Source organism: Thunnus maccoyii, chromosome 11 (assembly GCF_910596095.1).
Source record: "Thunnus maccoyii chromosome 11, fThuMac1.1, whole genome shotgun sequence".
In the NCBI taxonomy this organism is placed as follows: Eukaryota; Metazoa; Chordata; class Actinopteri; order Scombriformes; family Scombridae; genus Thunnus; species Thunnus maccoyii.
Window position 1 is genome coordinate 7,822,655 of NC_056543.1, and position 24,559 is coordinate 7,847,213.

At 39.4% G+C, this 24,559-nt stretch overlaps 1 long non-coding RNA gene across 1 annotated transcript in view; it reads left to right on the plus strand.

The window, feature by feature from the left end:
* LOC121906728 overlaps positions 1-24,559 on the plus strand; it is a 79,390-nt gene that overhangs the window by 38,227 nt on the left and 16,604 nt on the right. The window lies entirely within an intron of this gene.

A 24,559-nucleotide genomic window follows, 5' to 3' on the forward strand; every position in this document is an offset into this window, starting at 1 on the left:
GACGTTGAACTAACTCAGCTGTCTTTGTTCTCCGTTGAATTGTCTCTTGCCTTCTTTTTCTTAGTCTCTGACACATGTAATAGATACATACAAAGGAAGAATTGTTTTTGAGCAGTGACATTGACTGTAATTACCGATTCATATTTTTTTTATTATTTTATTAACAATTAGAGCTTGACTGACATGTTAATAAAACACATACAGTAAGTTGCTCACCTTTTATGGCTTGTGATCCTTTAAACAAACCGATGCCTGTATGTGATCTCCAATCATAAGCTGCACACAGCATCATCCCGTCCTGTAAGTCCCTCTAAAATGCCAAAAAGCCTTGTTATTGTTTTTTAAAATGACTTTTTGGCATTTTTCAACTTTATTTGACAGTTGAAAGTGTAATGGGGCATGAAACACAAAGTGTGGATTGGCCCAGATCCCAGTCTTCAGGGACGTCCCCACTATAATAGATGTTTAAGGGCCAATTAATACAGATATCAATATTAGAAAGTTTGAAAATGTTTTATTGGCCTGTTGTTTACTTAAGAACATCACATATCAAAGATGTTAAATATCTTGAACGGGACAGTCAGTGCTCTCTGGTGAATAAACTGTATCACGTATCTTTGCCGTTTCTGTACAGCATCTGTTATTTAAAGGTATCCTGTGGAGGTTTCTTGTAAACATACAAAAAGATCGTTTTGTTTTTTTTTTTTTAAATTATGCATTGGCTACATCCATTTTTCTTCCTTCTTGCCATAATTGCTCAAATACTACACAGGGTACCTTTACTGCACAGACATTTATAACACCATTATATGTGTAATAAGATAATACCAGCCCAGTCTGGTTCAATAATATTGACCCAGATGATTTATTGGTTAAGGGTTATCGGTTGTGGTTTAGTGGGAATTTCACTTAATTCCCAGTGAAAAATAATCAAATTAATTGATGGCAACAATGAGAGTGGTAAAAAAAACATTGATATTCCATTTTCAGATTGTTTCATTCTCATATTTTGCTTTAAAAAACAAAACAAAATGCTAAGCACATTTGGTAACCCATAAATACAGACCCAACTCCCGAAAACTGTCTCACAACCCCCTGCGGTGTTCTGACCCCTCATTTAAGAACCCCGTTGCTAAATGGGTTGATAGAATCTGATAAAAGACTGTTTGATCCAGCCACATTAATGAGGTCATTGGCTAAGAAGACCTTTTGACAGCACTGGCGCTCTGATGTACATGCAAATGAAAAGAGCTACACATCAAAGGTAAAAGTGTCCAAATCCCCAAAACCTTCATGACATCCGTTTTACCAATTAACAGATATCAGGAGGTTCATGTGCAGATTTTCAAATACTGTAGATAGCCGGTTTGTAGCCATGTGTGTGTGTGAGTTAATTGTCTGGGTGCTTACACATGTGAATGCCTTTAAAACTCTGTATGGACTAAACATACCAATTATATACCACTTAGCTGAAAGAACCAATCATGTATGAAATGTAGAGTTAATGTGTGTGCTCAAAATGTGTCTTTTTGTATCTTATACAGTGTATATATATATATATAAATATATATATATATATATATATATATATATATCTTGAAGTGTGTGTGTCAAGGGAAGCCTAATATCCTGCATCGTTAAGCAGCATTTGACATCTTCACACCTTCAGCATAGAGCCTTTCCTTAACATGGAGACGACACTGAAACTCTTTGATGTTCCAGAGTCTTTAACTACTTAATCCCAAAGAAGAGAGGGGGGGGGGGGGGAATTAAGAACCTCCTACATTTGAATGCTGTATTTATAGTTTCCCACTCTTTTTACATTGTGTACACACACACACACACTAGTGCACATGCACAGATATTTTTAAAATGTATAGGGACATGTTTGTAGTGCTTTACCTGCATCTTTAAAATGTATCTCTTGGATATTTAAAGGGGCTCCTTAAAAATGAATTCAACCCACAGAAATCAATTTAACCCCAACACGTAAATAAACAGAAATTTCCCAACAATTGGAGTTACAGGGTTTGCACATGACAACAGCAATACCCTTGTGTGTGTGTGTGTGTGTGTGTGTGTGTGTGTGTAGTGAAATGATTGTGGTGGTGGTGGGGGGTAATCATGATGTCATACGGCTCCCTCTTGCAGAACGACACGAGCGAATTAGCCGATGGATCAAGTTCCATCAAATCTCGATGCGTGGAGATCACACCATGCTGGTTAAATAATCTGCTTCCACTTTTAATGCGCCTGCAGGGAAACAGATTGTGGCTCGGCTCACGACGAGCTCTGCAAAAAAAAATGTCAAAAAATCAAGACGACGTTCTTACAGTCATTGTGCTCCACTTGGTGTCACAATGTCAATACTTGGGGATATACCGTATGTCACAGAATGTACGCTATCATGAGCGATGAACTTGAATTTTTAACAGGACGGTGCTTAGTTTTAGCTCTGTTTCAGTTATCGTTGTCATTGTTTATTGAAACAGATAGTGCCTTTTGAAAAAGGCCTGTAAAATGCCATGTCTCTAATGTCATCAGGTGACATTACATGACAGAGATGAGAGGACGAGGTAACATTGTACAAACAAGAAACTAAAGACTAAAAGCTAGCAGAGAGGGAGAGGCACTGTTGCTTACCAGGTCTGGTACAATATCTCAGTAGATGCTCTGACACAGTTTCAGTATTCTATTAAATGAATAATAGAGGAAGAAGGGAGGGTTAAGAGCATTTATTCTTTCCTAATGTGGAAACAAACGGAAGACAGGGAGAAAAGAAGGTACAACAAGGCACGACTGTAAGGTGACGTTCTTTTGGCAATTACTTCAAAAGGAGTTATTGCACACTTTATGCATCATTTTTGGTGCATCCAGTCATCCAAACGTTACTCCTAATAGTACATGATGGAATTCTTAAATGTGTCCCCCAGGGGGGTCTCTGAAATTTTTAGTGATTAATGAATTAGGTGGTGCGTTTGGGGAGGTGGAAAGCACAGTGCAGACTAATGGGATTTTAAGCTGTCCTTTTCTCAGACCTGCCCCATTTCATCACGCCCGCTCTCTCGTCAAATCCACCACCTAAGACGCTGAGTACACGCCAGCGGCAGCAACCCGGGGAAGTGTTTTCTCAAGCTCATGAAGTGCTCGCCTCCCTTTTCCTACATCTGCTTAAGCACACTCGGCTGCTTTCTTGCTGACTTAGCAGCCTCCTCTCCTGCGGATGCTTCTGGAGCTGCACAAAAAAAAAAAAAAAAAAAAAAAATTTAAAACTAAAAAAAATGAAGACAGCGTTCAGGAAAAGTGTGTCAGGGAAATAGAAAGCACAGCTACACCTTTTTCTTTCTCTTGTGATATGAAGGGATGAAATTAGTAAGAAGAGAAAGACCAGAGGCCAGATGTATAAATGTTGTGTACGCACACAGACATACATAGACTATGTTCCACACCAAAACTGGTATTTATAAAAATAGAATGTGCGGTGAGAATGTGCGCGCCTCTCACATATTTCAGACCAGTTGTACATATTTTTTTAGAGCCAAGGTGGAGACGGAAACATAAGGTGGGAGACAAGATCTAAATATAATGTAACCGTGTTTAGTTTGTTAACCAACTGCACTGATGTGTGATTTTGATGTCATCTACACAGCAATCTGTAAAATGCCAATCAAAGGCGCATTTATAAACATAATATTGATTCATCACTTGTGTGTAATCAGTTTATCATTCTTTCGATTTACATACCGTAGGAGGCATCATCTTATTCCCCTGTTAATAACATCTGAGTGTTACAAACTAATCACAGTTTACATTTCCGTGTTAATAATGATGATTGAGATATCACTGCTGATGATTGTTTACAGGTACTTGTGATAAATTAATCATATGGGAGCTATAAATAGCCACAGCTGTGCGTAATGACAGCTGCTCTGGAAATGTTGTAAAACCTGACCGATGCAACATAACCTGTGAAAATGATCTCAGTTTGTTTCATTAACATGTCTAAAGACTGGCGGAGCAGGCAGCATATTGATATCAATATATAATATAATGATATATAACTGTGGGAGTGGAAATGAGGCTCATGCACCAATGCCAAGTCTCACAATGATTGAGATTTCTCTACAGAATCATGCTACGCACAGCTTTATAAATCTGATGAAAATGCATATGTTTGGCTTTGTGCATACAGTTTTATGCATCTGGCCCCAGGACTGAACATGCGGAAATACAAAACAACATGCTTAGAAGTTCACTGCGATTGACAGTCATGCACATGAAGTGAAGCTTGAATATATGAAATCCATATCTTGGTTTACAGTAGTAATCTGCTGAGATCTAGCTATTGTGTTGCGTTTGGTTAAATAAGTTTAGCTTTTGTCTGTAATATTCTGTAATGGCATTTGTACAGATTTTATGTCTCACTGAAGCTGAAATGTTGTTTTATGGCCTGTCAGGCACTTTTGTTGGAGTGTTTTGAAGTGTTTTGAAGATTTACATCTTTAGTAGGAACCAATGGGCTTGGGGTTGAGTGCCATAGCCAGTAGGGAATTATGAAAAGACAGCACTGCATTGTTGGTTTTGGTCTTTTCATGGGATTTGTTGACAATAACAAAAAAACACAGAATATCACAAGACTTATGCACCAAAACAGTCTCCCCAAGACATGAACAGTGGAGGTAGCGGTTTGTGTACTCTACCATTGTACATGTCCACATTATCAGATGAATCACCAGGTAAACGTCCGCTGTGTCTGTTCTCGCCTCAGCCACCAGCTGGGACCAATCTGTTGGTCAGGTGTGGCTCGGTGGTAGAAGCCACAGCCTTGCCAGCAAGCTGAGAGCCCAGACACAGCCCAGATCCAGAGAGGGACAGCTTGCACCGCAGTGCAACCCATAATACACAACAGATACTAAATGTTCTCAAAGCAGTAATGGTAATGTTTGTACGTATCTGTAAGGACATTGAAATTTAATCATTCTTGAGTCTGAAAAGACAGGAAATCATAAAAACCTTTCTTGCAGTAAGTGGACAGGGACAGTGATGTGGAAACTATCATAAATAACAGAGTGTGATGACAGTTTGCAGTGACAACAGAGCTGTACATGTAGTGTAAAATAAAGGGGAATTACTTTACATGACAGTTTCCTATACAGTACATTGAACATTCACTAGCCATGTAAGGAAACATGTTGTATTTGCCATGCAGGTAAAACAGTATTGTTCTGCATCAGTGATGTTTTGACCCCTCCAGGAGGACATGAATGTATCAGACAACCACTGCTAATGCATTAAACTCCGCCGGAGGGACTTTCCCTGTGGTCCACATCACAGGACAATACACAGCCCGGCTACTGCTCGCCAGCTCCACACAAGAACTTGCGAGCAACGCTGGATGGATTATGTCTAAATAAAGCCACGGCACTGTATGAATCACTGTGTCACTGATCCCCTCTGCTTCCCAGACAACAGGTTTGCCTTCTGCAAGCTGTCACTGGCTTTCCACTCTTTCAAATGAAGAATAAAAGAGAGGGAGAAACTGAGACTGTGCAAGGGAAAGAGGGGAGTTGACGTTCATCACTCGAGTGCCGTGGCTTAGCCTAAGAGGCTTGAATAATCAGTATGTTAAGCTGTCAGGGTGTGCGCTCGCACCTACCACGCGCTTACAAACTCCTGGGCGCTTTTTAATCAAGTAAAAACGCTGAGAGGCAGTGGCGAGTGCCAAGAGCCCAGGCTAAGAGATGAGCTTTAGAATATCTGTTACACTTTCTCCTGACATCACCAGACGTGCTTTTTCACTGTAAGCTGCAGACACATCTGTTTTTTATTTATTTTAAGAGGACACAGTCAATTTTCTGCACACTTTATTTCATGTGATTCATCATATTCAGTTTCTGCCTCATAGTATGAGGATTCTCTGCATATTGTACAAATAGATTCCTTGTTTAATGGAATCTACATTGTTTTCGTGAAATCCAGCCCACTGTGCATTTTAACATGTTGTCATGACCGCCTGCATGATACGTAATACCCTGCTGTCAGCAGCAGTTGTCAGCATTGCTGAACTGTCACAGAGTCTGCCTGTGATTATGAACATTATTAGTAAAATGAAAGATGTCAGCTTTATGTTCTGCCTTGACCTGGTGAAAAGAAAGACTACAGTGTTTTTCCATTTACAGTATTTATTTAGAATTGCCCCCGAGCCAGTAGATTTTTGTAATTATCATTTATTCCTTTCAAAAGCCTGCTTGAAAGTGCTGTCGAAAAAGTTGATTTAAAGGTCTGCCCAAATGGTGCATTCAGGAGCAATTGCATGATTTGAGAAAGTGACCTCCTAATCAGAGGCTAGCTTTTGAATGCAGTGCTGTTTCACAGCACTTAAATGTGTCTGATGTGCCAAATTTTGGTCTTTATATACTGTGGGAATCTACACACTGTCACGGAAACACATACTCAATCTAATGTGTTTAGTCACGCTAGCGGCTGGTTCTAGGGATGGCAATGTCAGTGTGTTGGTCAGTCCACTGCTTTGGTCCAGTTTAAAACATCTCCACTATTGGATGGATTGCCATGAAAGTTGGCACAGAAATCCATGGTGCCCAGATACTCTAGATAATAATTATTTCAAAATATAGGTATCGATCTGACCTATGTTGCAGAGGTTGTGGCTTGGTAGGGGACTATATTTTGGGACTGTTCTAAACTCATATGGCAAAATATTCAAAAAGAGATAAAGTTGATCTTCTTGGGTATTAATTTGACTCTGAACCTGGCACTTTTGTATTCTTGATATCCTACCAAGAGAGAACATACCAACAACAAGGTTATTTATTAAGGATTTTGTTTTTGATAGCTGAAAAATGATCAAAAATGACCTGACTAAAGCCGCAGTCTCCAAATACAGTACAGTGGAGAGAAAGGATTAAGTTGGTTTATGTCATGGAGGAGATCACTGCAAAGCTTCAATATAAAACATATTTATGGACAGATGGACACTGCTCGTACAGGCCATGCCACAATTATCTAATTAAGATTAAAAAGCACCTGTTTCTGATATTCTCTGTCATATATTGAACAAATGCAATAGAAATAAAGTTTAAAAAAATAAATCAAATTGAAATGAATCAATTCTAGACTTTGAATCAAATTGAATTAAGAGATGAGTGCCGATATCCGGCCCTACTGATCGATGTGTTATAGCATTGTCATTGTGACCATGTTAGCATACTGATGTTATTTCTGCTTCCCAGAAGAATGTTCCCACTTAAAACAATATTTTTCTTCATTACATTTAGAAAAAGAACAATGTTTCAAGCTCAGGCACCTCTCTGTACCTGATGAACAGCCTGTTTGGACTCAAGAACATTTTGTAATAAAGGAAAATACTTTTAAGAGGGAGAATTCTTCAGTGTTGTGAGCCCTTGGGAAGCAGAAATCACTTAAAATATTTTGGATTCAGCTTCTGGGCGAGAAAGATGTGCCTGTATTTTGCACACTGATAGCATGATGACGTTAGCATTTAGCACAAAGCACTGCTGTGCCTTACAGAGACATTAGCTTGGCTGTTACTCTTGTTACCAACGATCAAAAAATATTTATAATACACCTGAAGTACACAGACAAATCCCCTCCTCAGGCCAGAGAGATAATGAGATATTAATGTCACACTAAGAGGAACCCCATTGTGGAATCAATACTCCCATTCATCATTTAGTTCAGATTAGGAAGAGCTTCTCAGAAGATTAATTAATAATAGAAAAGTAAATAATAATTAAATTACATACAGTAAATACAACACATTGTATATAGATGCATGCAGCACACCAGCACGGTGGATATAGAGGTAAAACCTGCATATAATCAATAGGAGCTACGTATCATTTTGCCTGTAGGATGGTATAAAGAGATTTTTTCCAAACATTGTTGCACACAGGACTGAATCTCACAGGAGTGGTTGGAAATTTAGAGTGAGCGGGTGGGTGCAGGATTTAAAAAGCAGTCCCACACAGACCTTTACATAATTAATTACATTACATGTTGCAGACTCACATAAGGTTCACATGATGCCTCTCCACCACAAATTGGATTACAATATTGGACAGCATCAACTGGACTCCATCCTCACCTGTTTCCCACACGAAAAAAGTTTGAAGTTACAGTAAAAGATCTTCAGTTACAGTAGTTAGAAAACAACATCCAAAATAGTTACGTTAGAGAGGGACAGTTAAATAATTCATGGCAGGGGTTGAAAATTGAACCCGTTTTATCTGAGGTCAACACTGATAAACCGTAGTACTGATACACTGTCATCCTTTCTTTCCAGTCTGCTTATCAAATGTCGAACTACTGCTGACTACACATCTCCTATTTCATCCTGCTGTCAATTTCTTTCACCCAGTTTCCAGTTTCAAACATGCTATTTTAGAATTCATGGGAAACTATGACTCATTTCGTGTTGTTTCAACCAAAAAAAAAAAAAAATTGCACAAAGTTGACTGGACTCCAATAGGGAGAATAATGTACAGTATATGAGCATTAAGTAAGCAATTAGAAATTCATTCAGCTCTATTGTATCTTAAACCAAAACCAGAATCAGAAACAGGTTTATTACCAAGTAGGTTTGCATGTACAAGGAATTTTCCTTGGTGTTGTGGTGCATAACAATCAAAAAACACAAAGTAAGAGAAACTACATTATATATATCATATTGCACAACATATTGACCGCTAATGTATACAGTATAAACAGTACATGTAATGATACAAAGAATCGTGTTAATGTAACACGCCATGTTGGATGTAAAACCAAAAGACTGTCCTATTTTGGAAATGGATCCAATATACAAATGCTCCAACATGTGTCAGATAGGATCCCAGCCGGGGCCTAATGAGCACATTCAAGCTCTAATCTAATAAAAAAATAACACAAAGGCTAATTCTGCCACAATGCTCCTCCATGAGTATGTGCATAGCTCTTTGATCACTTCAGCTCTCTTAACTCTGAGCCAACAATAATATTTTCTCAACACTTTCCGAGTTGAGCTGTTTCACCAGCCCCCCTGTATTAACAAGTATAAAAATAGCACTCACACAGGGGGCAAAGGGGCTGCCTATTTATGACCACACTTCACCACCCAGAGTGATGCTGGGAAAGCAGCAGGGAATGCAAAAGCTCTGTTCCTGCTCCACCTTTCCCTTCTTTACCCACAGCCTCTTCCATTTTCTCCCCTCTTCATCCTCTCTGATTGATCTCACAACCCTTCGCCAGCTTAAATTACATCAGCCGGTGGCTTTGCACAGAGACAAAAAGGCCCTCAGGTTTCACAGATCATAATTCTCTCCGATTGCTTCAACTTTTAAAAGGTACCATGTTCAATTTCAGCCTTTGGCGATGCCTCACAACCCCGACCATCACATTCTATTATGAATTATGACACAGGATAGATTGTTTTTTAAGTTTATAGCCCAGCTCGGTGACAGAGAACTGCTTACCAGTCAAGTGTGTGTGAAGAAGGGGGCAAGATGTAAAAAATAAAAAAAAAAAACAACAGAAGGTGGCTGCAGGAGTGTTTGTACAGTTAAGTTTAAGTCACAGTTTGATTAGCTACCCTGCGAACTAAAAGCCAAAATGTTCAACATTGACTTGAACTAGAATTTTGAGCATGCTGTTTCCAGGTTGGGCTGTAATAGCTGTGTGTGTACTAGTCTGTATTGCCACAGCTTGTCAAACCGGGGGTCTTTGACCTTAAACTCCCAGGGGCTTATGGAAGTCTTAATCCAGCTGTAACCGCAGGTGGTGACCTCCTTTTTAATTTCTTGTCTGTTACACAAACTACAGTAAATGGCCTTTTAATATGCTGTTCATCCAGTCAGGTGGTCTGAACAATTCATCAGGTGATCACATTTCATACAAACCACAGTGACATATGATGGACAGTTCATAAGTTTATATAATTTCTTCAATTTAAACTGACACGCTAAGTGATGTTGAAATGGTAAAGACCAAATAATTTTATGTGAGTGGTTAGATTTTCTGCCAGTGAGGTGCCCAGTGTGAAGTGAAAAATTGAGAATAAGAAATGTCATAGAGATTGTGGCTTGAAGTGCTCTTTTGTGTAAAACTACATTTATGTATTACTCATATACTGTAATTGCTCACTTACTGAAAGAACTGAAGAAGGTTTAAAAAAGTAGCTCAAAGCTGCTGTAGGACATCATGTTTGTACCAAACACTAATTGCCTAATTTGATTGATATGGATTGCGGATATACAATCATACAGTACATGTTGTCACGAGTGTAACTTTACAATGGAGCTTTGAAAACTGCATTAATCTGTAGGTATTTGATTGTAAACAGATATTATCCCAAGAACATATAAAATCTGAGTTCACAAAATATGATTTGTTCAAATCTGAGAAATGTTAGAAATAAATAAATAAATGAACTTGCAATTTTCAAAAGGTGACAATAAATATTCTAATATAATAAAATTAAATTAGATTAGATTTTTTTAATTATTAAAAAGACAACAAATGGTTAAACAGGATTGTTTTTTAAATACCAAACTCAGAAACTTTGTATTACCTTAAGTTTTAATATTCAAAATAAAGCCTGATGAATCTCCTGATGATGATGATGATGATGATTTATTATTGCTGTCTTAGATAGAATAGCATCATGCAATAAATTATGTTCTCTGTTAATCAAAATCGAGGTTTTTTTCATACAGTTCATTGCTGAGCTGTGTTCACATTTCAGTATTTAACATTTTGGGCAAACAAGTTGCTGAAGATTATTTATGATTGGGGGCAGCTGTGGCTCAGGAGGTAGAGCAGGTCGTCCATTAACCACAGGGTGTTGAAGTGTCCTTGAGCAAGACCCTGAACCCCGAGTTGCACCTGATGGTCAGGCCAGCGCCTTGCATGGCAGCTCCACCGCCATCGGTGTGTAAGTGTGTGTGTGTGAATGAGCGGCAAAAAATTCTAAAGCGCTTTGTCCGTTAAGGTAGAAAGGCGCTATATAAGTGCAGTCCATTTACCATTTACCATGACTACATCAGACCTTGTTTAATTAGTCATTTTAGGACATAATATTTGTCATTTTGTATCATCACATCATCAGAGTTTATTAGTTTTATTTTCTTTTGAGATAAAGAAAGTTAAAGTGAGTGTACAGTTTGGTTTTCATTATATCAACTCTAAAAAGTCACCACCCAGCTGACCAACCACAGTAATTCCTCTACAGCCCTTTTCGTCTGCATCCATGTGCCATCCATCATTCTGTAACAGCTACCAAGATGGCAGCCAGTCAGTGTCAGTGGCCTTTTTCACACTGCGTCAGTCCCTACCCAGGCAACTCCCAGCACACTCTGTGCACCGAGCCAGGCCAGCGTGAGATCCGGAACGGCTAGAAAGGGCCAAGGCACAAAGGGCCAGCTGCTTGCAGAGCATTGGCTTTACAACGAAGGAAGCAGGGCTCACTGAAAATATTGGATACATGTGATCCATCTTTTTATAGTGCGGTTATTCCAAATGGCAAATTAGCAGGAACACATTGAAAATTCTGAAGAAGGTCTTCGAGAATAGACAGTCACAGAGCACTTAATTAGGAACACCTGTGCAATCTAACGCAATCCAATACAACAGCCAGCTCTGGCATAAATTCTTTTACAAAGCTTCTACATTTTCAGTTTTTGTTGAGGTCGTAGTGGGTGGTGGTGGTGCATTATACTAAAAAGTGCTCTTAATATTCTGTCCACCCCATTAACATACATGGGGGGGGGGGGGAAATAATAGGAACACTTTTCAATATAATGCACTCCAGTTCACCACCACCGCCCACTACGATAATAATAATTATAAAGTAGAATTATCACCTATCTGACAATGTCAACAAAAACTGAAAATGTATAAGCTTAGTAAAAAAAAGTAGAATTTATGGAAGTGCTGTTGTAATGGTTTGCATTAGATTGCACCTAACTGTTCCTAATAAAGTGCTCGGTGAGTGTATCTCAGATAATTAGCCAGTGATCAACTGGTGAGTCGTACGCATTCATCAGTTTTAATCTGTCTTTTCTTAATGACGTAATCTGAAAAATAAAAGCCTGTCTACTTGCATTTCATATGCTGCCACCTCATCATTTAATGTGACATGTATTGTTCAAATCAGTTCCCAAAACATTCACAACACCTACTGTCCTAAACTGACATCTGTGGCATTATGTGATGTGAAAGTGTAAAACCGGTTTGACACGGCGAGCCACACTCATTGTCTGTATTAACTACATGCAGCTCAACTTAAGCTTAAAGCAGTGGCTTATGGAGGCATGCAAGTGCACAAGTGTGTAAATCACCCAGGCTCATAAATATCTCATTCTACAAGGGATTTTCGGTATGCATTCTTACGAGAGCTTATAGTGAAAGAGCTGATGTACAGTAAGTGCATTAAATATAGCTGCATAAGAGCAGCTGAGCTGATGTATGAGGGCTATGCGCATTGGAAACAATGACAGCTATGTGGAAGAAAGCAAGGCCATTTGATTTTCTTTCATACTTCTATACTTCTCTCATTGAGTTTTATAACTAAATTAGTCCATTATAGAAGCAGAGATGCAATGAATCATTCCTTTGTGACTGTAGGTCATCTGCTCATTCATGAGAATTTGACATATTCGCTAAATGAAACTGAAGTTTTTAAAGTAAAACAGTAAAGTGAATCAGCCGGTTTTGCTTTTAATGCTGAAACTTTTTGCCCACCTTCATTTGTGCTTCTGTTTAATTTCCTAATGAGCAATATAACTTTGCAACCAGTCTGGACTCTATTAATGTTTAAAGATCTTCTCTCCAGATGTTTTCTGTGATGATAAATGAAAATTAGAGTCTGGATTAATATGAGGAAGATGAGCAGTTGTGACTTTGCTTTAGCATTTGGCCCAGAGCCAGCTGTGCATGAGGGATAGTGCAGACAAACACCTGCGTGTTTCTCCAAGGTGTAAAGACGACCAATTGATACACCTGAAACTAACAGCACAACACCTGAATGAATGAATGAATGAATGAATGAATATGAGAAAACAGTCAACAACATAAGTATGCTGTCTGTGGACATATTTATGGTAATCATAAATATGCAAAATAAGAGGAATATTCAGAGTCAAAAAGTGTCGGGGATTTCAGTTTTTCAACACAAACGATCACAACAAAAGCCTTTCAGTGAAAGCTGCTATCTCATGAGACAGTCCTATTGGGAAGATCTTCATTCCCACAAGGCTTTGTCACAGATGCTCTTTTTGTCTAAATTAGAAAATGATTATCACAGAAAGAAAGGTCAAACTGTCTGCTGGAGAAATCCAGTAAAAAAAAAAAAAATAGAGAAAGTCACCAGCAAACTCAGTATCATCACATAATACAAACATTTCAATAGAGTATAAATATGCAAATTAGGTTGCAGGACACCTGACCTGTGATTGGATCACAATTAAGTGGAGGTCTGTAGACTTTGAAAGAATACAATTAAAGACTTGCAGGTAATTTGGGGGGGGATTGAGGTGGCCTTTATGAATGTAAATAATGTGTTTAAATGATGTGTGATTAAAAAACTTTCATCTTCCTTTGTTCCTCAGTCATATTTGAACACTCAGCTCCTCAAAACAAGCCTCCAAAGAAACAAAACACCACATCAGGGGAAGCATTTCCTCAGTTGTTGACATTGTTGTAAGGTCCAATTTTCAGATATGATAGAGTGGCTTTAAAAACTCTGGGCTGGCAGTATTGATGTCTAAAGCACTTAAGCAGTATCTCTGTCTCACAAACACACACATGCGTACACACACACACACATATATATACGCACACTCCACTTCCCCTTCCTGGTAAAGTACAGGATGTGCGGATGGAGAACTAAGCAGTTTTTCCCCCCTCTGCTGTTGCCAGGAATGCTTTATGGGCCATGTTAATATTGGAGTTCTCCTGCTGGAAATATTGCTTGATTCAATCAAGCAGGTCACTGCCTTGTAAAGCCATTACACTTTGTGCAATGTCATGCGTTCTGGAGCCAGTGGACAGTCGTGTGTTCTGTCCCGGCATTCGGGGAAGTGGCCTAGTGAAGCACGTGTGCCTGGCACGTCAGCACCTATAAATAGCCATCACCAACTAACATAAACACTTTTCAAAAATCAATTAGAGATGCTTTTTCCATAGCCAAAACACAGCATGTTGTCCTTGTCAACTTATGCTCCAGGCAGACTTAAAAATAAAAGACTTGATTCACTTTCCCACTCAAATTTGCATGTACTGAAACCCGCAGGGTATGAGATTGCAAAAGACACGAGGAGAAAGGATGAAGAGATTGTGGGGTAGAGAGGGAGGGGTAAGTTGATATCAGGGCTGAATATCAGAGGATGAAGAAAAAATACAGTGACCTCACTGATACCATCTCCTGCAACTGTGTCACTTTTGTGAGAGGAACAGAAGTGCTGCAGGGAAAACTTGAAATATGCATAGAGGGAAGTAAGAGAGGCCACAGAGAATAGGGACAACTGAGTGTAAAGAAAATAAAGAAAAAACAACAGTAGCAGTTTTGGAGGTATTTTGAGTGAGTCGAGAAGGAGAGCAGGAATGATTCAAAGAGGGCAGTAAGTACTTTTTTAAAGCCTCAGAGCGAGCTGAAATAAGAAGAGTCTTACCTTCTCAGAGGCCGTGGTTGGTGGGACGGAGAAGTGAGGAGAGTCAAAGGGTCCCGGGGTGGTCTGGGTGGTAGGGGGTCTCGGTCCGGCTCGAAGCAGGGCTGGAGGGTGGTCCAGGAGAGGGGAGGAAGGATGGAGTGACAGGGAGCAGGGAGACGGGGGGGAGAAGAAACGTTGCTTGCCTCTCCCTCCCTTTCTCTCTCTCTTTATCTCTTTCTCCCTCCAACATACACACACACACACGCAGACACACGCGCTCGGAGGCAGACACCAAAACCCCGAGTCACTCAGATAATAGGCAGAGAAAGAGTCTTTACATTTACACCCTCTGCCACAGGGGGAGGATGGGGTGAGCTCCCCTCCCACTCACCTCCAGGCAGCCAATGAGAGGCGGCAGAGAGGTGTCCAGGCAGCCAATGAAAGTGGAAGCAGCCGGTGCCTTGCCCTAGCCAATAAGTGCAATAGCTCATATCCAGTTGGAATAATGACAATATGGAGGGAGTCATGAAAAGCTTCCCTTTTGAAGGACAGACCAAGCGTTGCACTCTAGAGAGCGAGAGTGATTTAGTGCTGCCACAGACATTAGAGTGATTAGATTCTGGGCCACTTAACTCAGAACAATATCACTGCATGCTCCTCTGCAGACCTGGCAAACTCCCGAAAGAAAGGCTTCAATCAGCTGGAGTTGGAGAATTACTCATGTATGGTCAAACAAGGCAGGCGTGCACACAGGCAGGAACACATGATAAACATGCAGACATGTGTTCACGTTCACAAGCTCTCTCTCTCACACACACACACCCACATAATCAATTCCCTTCAGCAACGTTCTGTACAGTACATGAACACAGCCGTATCAACACTGAGCAGAGAGTAATTTTTGCAGAAGAATGTGTGAGATTTCGTCAGGCGTTGTTACTCGCACGTTCACTAAGGCACTACTTCACTTCCAGAAGTCTTATTTTATTTCCTCCTCCTCAATCGATGGCTCTGGCAAGCACCCAGCTTGATAAATGATCAATGGTGAACTGTCAGGTTGAAGAATGGAAAGCACATCACAATTCAACTCCTCATTCTACACAGGCAAGTGAACAAAACAGCGGTTATAATGTTCCATCAAAAACAGAGCAAAGAAGAAGAAGTACTTTCTGGTTTCTTTTTGTCAGCACGCGTAGCTTGGCGACCCGCTGAAAAAGGTTTTCAGAGGGATGGAGAGAATTCTCTGGGGCCGCCAGCTGTGGTGATGTAGGATTTTTATATACTGCTGTGAAATTCAGGGTTTTCTCCATGATGTGCACAAGCTTTAACAATAACTTGACTTCACTGTGAAAAGAGAGTCCCTAAGGAAAATGATCCATCCATTTTCTAAATGGCTGTTCAGGGTGGTGGGGTGGTATCCCAGCGTGCGTTGGACTAGAAGCGGGAGTGCACCCCGGACAGCTCGGCAGTCTATCACAGGGCTAACACACATAGACAGACAAAATCACACATTCACACCTATGAGCACTTTAATATTTCCAATTCACCTAACCGTCATGTGTTTTGGATGTGGGAGGACACTCATCCAGACATGAAGCAACCGAGAAACCAGTGTGTTTCCAGGGAAGAGTAGTTTTAAAGTGAAAGTGATTTTTTTTTTTTTTTAAGACACCTTGTCAAACTTTAAAATAGGTCATCTTGATAATATCTACAGCCCTTTACTGACAGGAAATACATAACATTGTTGGCCTTATCTGATTGTTACAGTAATGGATTTTTGTCATTCAGACATAGGTGTTGCTATGTAAATGTTCCCTAATGTTTTATTCAGGTATGACAGCACCATTATGGCTCGTGCAGTATTTGGCTGACCTGGTGCACAAGTTTGGGTTGGTGTCACTGCTGGAGAGCAATGGTGAGTTGAAAAGTAATGATATGAAGGAAGAGGACTGTTTTGTCTTCTCTCACAGGCTGCATCAGTGATGGATTTTAATTTAACTTAATTTGACCGAAGCTGTTAACCTACTGTAATCAATTTTTATGTTAACAGTGGATACAAATACTGCACGTATTGTTAAAGGGGTCGTTTAAAGGGACAGACCCATAGAGAATTATCTCAAATCAGAAATTAGCTCTGGAGCATTTCAGCATCTTTTGGCTCATTGTTCGGTTTGCAATTTAACAATTTTAGTGCACTCGCATCACTCTCACTAGAGTCGTTTCTAGACACAGAAGGCAGTTGTTTTCAGCCAAGAAGCTCTAAAAGCCAAATGTATGCTACGTGCACATCACCAAACAACAAATCAACAGTTAGCGACACACCGGTGAACATAGTTGTGCTTTTAGCAGCTGAAAAGCCAAATATTTCCTTCAGGAGTTGGTGGAGACCAAAACAGAGCTAAAAGGCGAGTGAATATTGGACTTAGATTCATCAGGTGGCCAGAAACATGACTACAAATGAATGCTAATGTTGCTCTGAATATGATTGCCATATATTTCAAGGTGCTCCACTGCAAATATCTTATACTAGCTACAGTTGACCTGTTAAGTCTTCATCCTTCAAGAATACAGCTGGGTTAACAGTTTTGCACGTGTTGAGCCGCTGCTACTAACTTACCATCAACACACATACACACATGCACACATCCTTTTTTTTTTCCAACTCTCGTCCCAAATTTGTCCCAAAATTATTTTTACATTACATCCTTCCCAGGACGACAGCACTGCATGCTTGCTAATAACTAATTTGAAGAGTAGGATCTTCCATATTGTGTTGAGAACATAGACAGACTAACTTATCAGAGTTAATTTGAATGCATCAGTTTTGGACAAATTTGTGCAGAGGTGTTCATGATACTGTCATGTATGATCGACTCGGCCAGCCGTCTTTTCTGGGGGGAAAAGCCAACAATCGTATAAACCCCTCCTACAACCACGAACCAACGTTAAAGGTGCATGCCGCCACCTACTGTACCTGACTGTGTAACATCATGCCATTCCCAGACGGGTCCGTTGTCATGTGTTTGTGACAGAGAGAGTGAGAGCAGGGCGAGCGTCTCCAAAAATAGAAAATCAATATGTGGCAGGCAATGTGGATATTGTGGCGGGCTGCCACAAATAAATGAATGTATGGGAAACCCTGCTAGACCCTGCTAATGTCATTGCCAGTCTCATGATTATTGTTGTTGTATGAGGGGTTTTTTTAACGACTGTTTTTCCCACATAACGAGAGAAAAAGATTTTAAGAATTGCACATTTATTACACAGCTCTACACATGCATTTTATCTGTCTGTGTGAAGTGAACTTTTTGTGCTGCAGCCTTCACGTTAACGTAACAGCATAAAATTTTTTGACTTTTACGTAAACATGACTTAAGTACTTGTAGTGACTTAAGTGCTCAAGTAATTTGTTGCATGTCATACCCCTCTCTCCCCCCCTTGTTGCCTGTCTGCTTCTCCACTATCAGCTGTCGAATAAAGGCAAACAAATGCATAAAAACACATCTTAAAAAAAAAAAAAAATGCCATCACATTTACATACGGAGGTGTAAGTCTTAACACGGCTTATGTAATGTTTTATTGAAGTAATTGTAATTTTAGTACACAAGACTCTTGTTTGCCCAGATTTTGCATAAACAGGGTTTTGGGTTGTTTTTAGTCCCCTTTTACATGGTAAATGGTGTAAAATGTAAGAGCTTTCTTGAACTAGGTTTAAATTCAAATTCAAATGTATTTGTGTGTGTGTATAACATAATTTCATACACAAGCAGCAAAATCAATCAGTCAAATCAATCAGTACTGTATGGCATCACTCGGTATCATCTATTATCATAAAAAAGGATTATTTTAAATTCCTTTTTGGATTCAGATGAGACATTTTGAACATGCAATAGTGGACTCACACAGATCAGATCCACCATCCTAAATATCGGATGATAAAGAGAGTCCTTCACACACACACACACACATTATATACTTGAGTCAACATCAGCTGTGTGCAGAGTTCAGAAGAAATTAAAGATAAAGTGATTGGATAAATGTATTATTTCTCCATCTGGTTTAAACTGTTGCTTGTAGGGCCTGCTGATCTTCACGTTACTCCCCTATGAATGATGGTTTGCAGGGGCCCTAAAAATCAATGAGGCTGTCAATATCTGAGTGCATTATAACATGGTCGGATATGCACAGCACAAGTGTGGTATCAAACTGTCAGTTAAGCAGAGAGTAAAATCCAGAAGTTTATCTTCCTCAAATCAATATATCTCTAGGCAGCGGAAACATGAGAAAAAAATACCCCTTGTCAGTTTTGAAAATTGTCCATACATGGGGGTCTTGCTTTTATAATGGAGTCTAAGATTGGACATACATGCATGATTCCTAATCAGAAAAAAATAATTTCATGGATATCTATAATGTCTGACATGATTTCCCTCCATTTCTTATATGCACAAGTTTGCATCTTGACAACACAATGATTGTAAATTATCTCATGAATGCGCTGTGCATTACAATACCTCTGGACAAATCCAATCAGTATGAAACCTACTGTAGAGCCATCCGTAGCAAAAAAAAAAAAAAAAAAAAAAAACAGGGCAGCAGGGTCACAGATTCCAAAGGCAACTCTGTAATTTACAGTGGCATAGTTTTACAGAGCGGGTCTGATACGAGCCCCGTCTGCATGTGAGTGGGAGAGGAAGAGACATAAAAAATTCATTAGAAGATGGAAGGAGATGTCACATCGAATATGTAGCCAGCTGCAGTGATGACCACGGGTAGTCAGCTGTGTAAGGTTTGTGAGGTATCTGTGAACCGGCACTGTAGACCTGAACTGGGTAAATTCTAAACTACACCATCACAAAGGTCTTATCAAGAAGATGCAAAGACAGAAATACTATCAACATATATTTGTTTGAACTGTCAAGTGACATATTTCCATGGTAGTTAATCACAAAAATTCTGATAAAACTGCCTTTAGGATTTCTTCATCGCTAGTAGCTATAAATCTAAAGAGCTGAAAATGTTTTGGCTCATTTTGGCAGGAGAGGAAGAATTCATTTTGCACAGTGCTGCTAAGTGACATTTTTGTCCAGGAAAATACATAAAATATGCATTAAACCAGATGCTTACAGTACAGATTGCATTAATTAAATTGCATCAATGATATGAAAGGCAATCAATAATAGAAAATCAGGATTAGTCAGTCTTTCAGGTCATTATCTTTTTACCTCCCATTATGAGAACATACCGTCCCTCAAGACTTTCTCAGTAGCTTTGATGGGAAATGGCTTCACATTGAATTTAAATTACTTCCCTTAATGTAAAGGTGAGAAAACGCACCTCGGTCAGTATAAAAGAGAAAGCAGGTATGATGAAGTGGTCAAAGCCCATCTTCACAATGCCAGGAATATCCACTCTAGATAACATCCTCCTCATCAAATATTTAAAGAGAGGAGGAGAAAAAAAAAATAGACTTAAATGCCAGAAGATTCACAAGGGGATTTAAAGACAGAGAGATTGTTACTCATTATCTATATAAATGTCAGTGAAATGTGAACGCTTTGCAATTGGCCTTAAGTGTCCAACACTACCCGAATGTTGCTGTAGGCCTCCTTATTATTACCCTTTAATTTGGTGGAGTAAAATGTTGGTCCAGTTAGACACAGAAGCCAGTGAAATGGTGATACTTACAGCAAGCAGTGTTATTATTATTATTATTTCCCCCTATATATGATGAAGTTGATATTACATTAAAATAAAGCAGCTTATCTCTAAGATAAAACACATTTTGAGGTCATGAAACAAAGTGGCTTTGTAGCAATGCTGTGAGTGCACTGTTGAGATAATTTTAGATTTGGGTTAATGTGACACTGACTCACCAGCAACGAATAAACACAGTCCAGAGATCTGACAACTGCAGCTTTTCGCTTCCGCCCCAAACGTAATTAAGTCCCCCCAATATCTGCTTGTCACCTTGTTGTATCATTACCGTCGCTGGATCATTTCTCTGTACTTAGTATTTACTTAGCACCCCCTAAATATAGCTTTCCCCAGGCAGTCAGTGTGATAGCACTTCACAGTAAAGCCAGCTGTGGGTTATTACATCCCAACCACCCCCCCCACCCACTCTAACCTCACTCAGTCAGGAAAACTTAAATGGATAATACGCCACTCAATAAGTTATGTTTTTTCCTAAAGATTTCCTAAACTAAGGACATTGAGGAATTGGACAGGAGCTATGATGCTAGTTATTTTTTCTTTCAGCAGGGACACTGCTCTGACATTTAGCCCCCCAGTCAATTAATATAAGCCTTATAGCTCTCGTAAGGCTGCTCAGCGGATTGAGATGCTTAAGAAGCAGATTTGATGAAATTGAGTGGGAAGTGACGGTATTTACTGATTATTTTTAGGGAATGCTCGCTTTTTATTATGATGTTGTGCGGCCCGTGGATAAATGTGGGCCTCTGTCCTATCAGCTACGCTTGATTCACAAATGACATTTCACAGATGATGACTTGAAGCTCTGAATATTTAATACCAATTTCTGCATGAGTTTATTGAAATGTGAAACTTGAGAGAAACTGACCAAAGTTTTTACAATGTTCTCTGTCCCCTGTATCCAAGTACAGTACTTGTTTATCCAGGAATTTGTCAGGGCTGTAGTCAACCAAAGTAAATCTTGGTCGACTGAAATCGTACATAATCTTCAACTAATTCAACAGAGGTGACTTTTTAGCATTTATTAACGGACACACTGTAGTCTGTACTGTACATTTACTGCCAGACTGACAACTTACCGCTAACCTTTTCCTCTGCTCCGCTCGCATCCACCGTCAATTTCCTGCCACTCGCTCTTTCCCACTCGCTACGCAAACATATTACGCAATGCCGAGTTACGCTACCAATAGTTTCCCAGGCAACGACACAGAAGTTGACTCACGTACCGGAACAGCGCTGCACAGAGACTCCCAAAACGCTATTGATTTCCAAATTAATGGATATTTTGTGTTATTTTTGGCATTAAAAAATATTTTTTTGGCATGGCGGCCATTCTCGTTGTTATCATTAACACAGAGAAACGCTGATTCACTGTAACACTGATTCAGTAAATGTTTAGTACGTTCTTTTTGATTTATAACGGCAGTTGGCAACCACACAGTGAGTTGGAAATATCGGCATATCAGATATCGGCAAAAAATCCAATATCGCGCATCCCTACATTTAAGGACCTAAGACCTCCACAAACCTGATTTCCACTCACATATAGCCGCAGAAAAATGTAAAGTTGGATATAAACACCTCTGTCTACTCCACTAAATGGTTTCAAATATTGAACATGTTTTAATAAATGTCTTTCATTGGCATAACAGATCCCAGTTTAGATAGGAAACTGGCGAACAACCTGAAAAATTATTCATCACAACAATTTACTGAGCTGCTAGACAAACTGTGAAAGAGGAAACATTCAAAATATAGTGTTTTACAACAGCTTCACATAACTTGTCAGTTCTACTCACTTTCAGACATTATTTAGAGAATCACCTTTGAACCCTCTTTGGATTGTTTTCTGTTGTGGTGACATACTTGATGGAAGTTTGGCACTCTTGTTTATTTCTGGTTAGTTGCCATATGTGTTTTTTGTAAAAAAAAAAAAAAAAAAAAGTTAGGATTTTCTGTTCATTTTTTTTTGTGTGTCTCCTGTTTGCACGTTTTCCTTTTCTCTGTATAACAACTTTTCTCCAGCAAAGCCTGTGCAACTCCTAACTCAACCATCGCTGGTTTATTTTGGAATTTGATTTTTAATATTTACCTGACTCTATTTTTGTCCTTTTAGATGTGTTAAAATAATGGAAAAGAAAAAAAAAAAACATGCATGCTGTGCAGCTGCTGTAACTTGCTTCTATCAATACACACATTCACAACATGACCACATTCTCAATAGTCCCATGGTGCATGTGCTATGAGGCAAAATAATTAATTAATAGATAAAGATAGAATTCAAGATAATTACACTGCTCTCCTTTTTGACAGCTGACTTGATTTCTTTAACAGAAAATATAGTAACATTAGAACATATATGATGAAATGAACACAGCACAAACACTGCCTTGTTTAAAATCACCGCTGATACAACAGTTTGCTTTAATATATCACACTATAACTTGTAAAACAAGCTAAGGTAATTAATCATCCAAACGACTGGGATGAAAGTGTCCACTTGTCGTTAGGTACTGTTAGGAAACAAAGAAAACATCCTGTTTAAATCTCAACTGTGCAACAGCAGGTTTTTTCCTTCCCATGCACGATCAGACTCTGGTTCATAGACCACTACATACTGTCTTACATCTCCAGCTGCAGCCATTACTCCTGGTAAACATGTGGCATAAGGGAACTTGCATTATCATTAGGTCGTATTCCAGTTGGCTGGGGATAAAGTTTGGGGCCACACCTCCAATTGGAGCAGGTGGTCATTAATAATGCCAATTTTATGTAAATGGCTTCAAAAACATCCTGCTGGAGTGCAGAGGGGAATCTAGGCTGTAAGGAAAGATGGATTTAGAGAAATCTAAACAACTTTTGATGAATTAAATGTCAGATATGTTTAAAATAGACTCCATAATACTAGATCTTTAAGGTACCGGTGAGATAATCAAATACAACCCAGGAAGTTGAGTTGGAGCTACAGATTAATGTATTTAAAGCCTTATCAGATGCCAAAACACTGCACAGTTTGTAATACTCACAGGCAGGATTATACAACTCCGGAAAGTTATCACAGTGCCAAATGTTTTATCTTTGGCCACGACAATCACAAGATGAACAGTTAAATATGGCATTCACTAACACAGCGCCTTGCCGGATGATGTTTCGTTGCTGACCGCTGTGGTTTTTTGCCAAGCTCTCTGCAGTGGCACCGTACTGCGTCAAGACACTGCCCCCATTCAAATAAATGAGAGGGCTGCATTTTTTCATGCGAGATGTCGGTCTAAACACCCCCTAACTGTTCCACAAGCACCCACTTTCACAGTGATTAAGATTTATAAAATAACCAAGTTTATGAACAGCTTTGTAAGTCTGACACAAACAATATGTATGCATATTTCTGTTTTATGCATCTTGCCAAAACCAACTCTGCCCCGAGCCTGTGGATAAAGTAAGTTAGCAAAGTTACAAATCTCTTTAAATAGAACCGCGAATGTGCAGTGGCAACTTTTGAACTACTCTCTGCAAACTGAAATGTGATCACTGTTATTAGTCCTTGGAGCCGTTTTTAAACAAAGTAATGTGTCCAAACACTTCGGGGTGAAGGAACATGTCACCCAATGCAACGATGATGTGTTTTTGGACAACAACGGCACAGAGGAATAAGATATATCAGGCTTTGGATACATACACAATACTTGTAAGTAGGATCATTTCATTATTGGTTAGGCTTTACACAAGATTGTTTGACAATAAGAAAAATACAGAAAATCGCCAGCCATATCCTTTAAAGAAGCACAAAGCATGCAAGGTTCTTAATACGTGGACCCTTGGGTCCAAACTTCTAGCTCAGATAAAACTGAAAGGAGTGAACCTCATCCTGTCAAGGGCAAGACCCAGCAGGCCTTTGAGGCGCCAGTTTTGCTTCAATGCCTCAGTTTCTGAACCAGGAAAAACCTGTAATTGGCTCAACATTACATGAAAATTTCAGTGTGCTATTCTGCAGTGGGCATGCCTACAGTATAGAGCCCATTAGACAGTGAACCCTTTGTGGAAAAAGGACACATTTGATTGCTGTAAAATGTGTTTATGTACTTTCAGTATATGGTCTCTATAACAACGTTAATCTAAACCTTGATTGAAGAGGAATGTCTGCTTCACAATGGCTGACCTTACTTGAAACTTGAAATGCTCCA